A 3,380-nucleotide genomic window follows, 5' to 3' on the forward strand; every position below is an offset into this window, starting at 1 on the left:
AGTAAGAGTCAAAGTAAGGTATACAGAAGTAAGAGAAAGATAAAAGTTCAGGGGTGAAAGATAGTCGGATAATTTAAGAAAAGCTAGCAAGAAACAACACAAGCTATGGCCAAACATTCATAACTAAGAAGTGATTTTGGGGGGAGTTGGGTGGTACCTTCCCTGCAAAAAGCCTAAAGAGCAATAAACAGCCCACAACAACAGAATTTTGGAGCATTATAAGATTTGACTTTTAGCTTGACTTTTTCACTCAGCATAAAGATGCTGAGATCTATTCAGGTGGTTATATAGAACATAATTTATTTTTAATTCTATTTCATCAAGGTATCTGAGATATTTTAATTTGTCTGCTTATTGAAGGATTATTGGAGCATCTGTTCTGCTGGGCTACTGAAAATTAAGTTACTATGCACATTTTTATGAAACAGTTGTTTTCTTTTTATAAGAAACCCCAAGGGCACAAGTGTTTGATTATGTGGAAAATGTGTTTTGCCTTATATAAACTGGCAAGTTGGTTTTCAGACATCCCAGATCATTTTGCTTACAACTTTCAATTTATGATATAACTATGAGTTCAAATGCACATCAGCATTTGATACTTTAACAATTATCTTCTGAGCCATTGTAATATATGCAGAGTACTATTTTGTATCATATTTGCATTTCATTAGCAGATAATTATATTGAAAATATCTACTACCAGCTGCAATGAAATATTTCATAAAACATATGTTTAAGTAGCATATGTATTTTCAAGTTGGACTTATTATTTCTTATTGTCATTTTAAGACTGTTTTTATTTTTGCTGCACAGTGGTGACACACACCTTTAATCCCAGCACTCAGGAGGCAGAGGCAGGCAGACCTCTGTGAGTTTGAGCCTGATCTATAAGAGCTAGTTCCAGGACAGCCATGATTGCTATACGGAGAAACCCTGTCTTAAGAGAGTTTTATTTTCATTTACATATGCTCCTTTTGTTTGCTGTGTTCTTCATATTTCTTTTCTTTTATTTTTCATTTTTCCTACTATGTATTATAAATAAAAGTTTTAATCTCACTAAAGCGTGATATAGTTACACTTTTGTCATATCTATAAGTCATGACAAAACTATTTCAATTTGCTTCAATATTGTAACATCTTACTATACATATGTGGTTTTATTTTTTTATTTTTTTTGAACAGAAGTAAGCTTTATTTCCATGTTTCTTGGACTAAGTTGTCTGAATTGGTTTCTTTGAGAGAGTTAGTCAAAGAGACCAAATCCCATATCTTCATCTGATTCCTCCGACTCTTCCTTGGCTTCAGCCTTCGCTGGGGCTGCAGCAGCAGCAGCAGCAGGAGCAGCAGTGGTGGCGGCAGCCACAGGGGCAGCAGCCACAAATGCAGATGGATCAGCCAAGAAGGCCTTGACCTTTTCAGCAAGTGGGAAGGTGTACTCAGTCTCCACAGATAGAGCCAGAACCCGCTTGTACCCATTGATGATAGAGTGTGGCACTGAGGCAACAGTCGGGTAGCCGATTTGCAGACAAACACTGGCAACATTCCGGACACCCTCTAGGAAGCGAGAGTGCAGAGCCTGCTCTGTGATGTCAGCACTTCTGGGTTGTAAATACTGCCATTGTCAAACACCTGCTGGATGATCAGCCCAAAGGAGAAGGGGGAGATGTTCAGCATGTCCAGCAGCATGGCTTCACTGGCTCCCACTTTGTCTCCAGTTTTTATCAGCTGCATATCACTCAGAATTTCAATGGTGCCCCTGGAGATTTTAGTGGTGATGCCTAAAGCCTGGAAGAAAGAGGTCTTCTTGGGCCCCAGACCAGTGTTCTGGGCTGGCACAGTGACCTCGCATGGGGCGATGGCACCAGCACGGGCAGCAGCTGGCACCTTATTGGCCAGCAGCATGTCCCGAATCTCAGTGAGGTCCTCCTTGGTGAACACAAAGCCCACATTCCGCCGGATATGAGGCAGCAGTTTCTCCAGAGCTGGTTGTTCTCCAGGTGCCCCCGGATGGCCTTCCGCATCATGGTGTTCTTGTCCATCAGCACCACAGCCTTCCCTCGCAGAGACATGCGGATCTGCTGCATCTGCTTGGAGCCCACATTGTCTGCTCCCACAGTGAAGCATTTTGGATAATCATCCAAAAGTTGGATGATCTTAAGGAAGTAGTTGGACTTCCAGGTCGCCCTGTCTTCCCTGGGCATCACGGCGATGCGTCAGGGATTGATTGCCATGCAGGGTTTAAAGACGATGTCACTCTAACGAGGATGCCTGGCGAGACCATATGTGGTTTTAAACAGCATGTTGTACAGCATAAATATATAATATATAATTTAATTATTTTTTTAACCAAAACAGATAAGTAGTTGATAAAGAGAAAGGGAAGCCCTCAAATTAGGGTTATTCTATATTCTGTAAGATTACATGAACAAAATTTTACAGTTTTGACCTTGTTTCCTTTCAACATGCATTGGAATACTGAATTTCTAATAATTCACTTCAGGATTCTGAGAAAGCACGTGAGGTCCTAGTTTCAGGAACCATAAAGACATGTAATAGAGCACAATTCTTGATAGGTGAGAGGCTTAAAACTGGAGAATACATGAATTAACACTTAGAAGTTCTTTAAAGGTGAGTGCTAGAAGTTTTAATATTATTCTATAAGGAATAGATTAAAAATAGAATAATAGATCACCAGTCAATGAGTGGATAAGTGACCCACCTGCCACCTGAACTGCCATCCTATGGATTATGTTCCTCCAAGACCCACTCTGCTGCCCATCCCCTCCAATCTCATCATCTTTCCTGAAGCCAGGCACTCTCCACAACTCCAGTAGACTCCAGAGGCCCAGACACGGTTCACACCAATCTCATGAACAGGTAAGTGACCTGCATCTCAGTTGAGCTACCCCAATTCCCAGACCCTGATACCCAGGGCACATACCATTACCCCCATCCCATTGCCCATAGCCTCAGAAATTTACCAGAAGAAAGACTGGATCTAGGAGTCCAAGGACCCCAAAAGACAACCCAAGACATGTAGAAGGGCTGTTTGTTTGTTTCCTGTATATCCAGACTCTAATAATCACACAGAAAGTCTATTAATTATAATACTGTTGTACTGATAACTGAGGTGTATTACTAGATAGCTCTTACATCTTATATTAAACATTTCTGTTAATCTGTGCATCACCACAAGCCTTTGGCCTACTGGTAAGGTTCCAGCATCTTTCTCCTTCAGTAGCTACATAACATCTGCCTGACTCTGCCTTCTTTCTCCCGGCATTCAGCTTACTTTTTCCCACCTAGCTCTATTCTGCCCTACCATAGGCCAAAGCTGCTTATTTAATATGATAATAAAACATATTCATATCATGTAGAGG

At 41.0% G+C, this 3,380-nt stretch overlaps 1 pseudogene; it reads right to left on the minus strand.

The window, feature by feature from the left end:
- Nucleotides 1-1,196: 1,196 nt before the first annotated feature.
- Nucleotides 1,197-2,227, minus strand: LOC125410282 (large ribosomal subunit protein uL10 pseudogene; annotated as a pseudogene).
- Nucleotides 2,228-3,380: the final 1,153 nt, after the last annotated feature.

The sequence above is a fragment of the Myodes glareolus genome, chromosome X (assembly GCF_982192425.1).
Source record: "Myodes glareolus chromosome X, mMyoGla1.1, whole genome shotgun sequence".
Lineage (NCBI taxonomy): Eukaryota > Metazoa > Chordata > Mammalia > Rodentia > Cricetidae > Myodes > Myodes glareolus.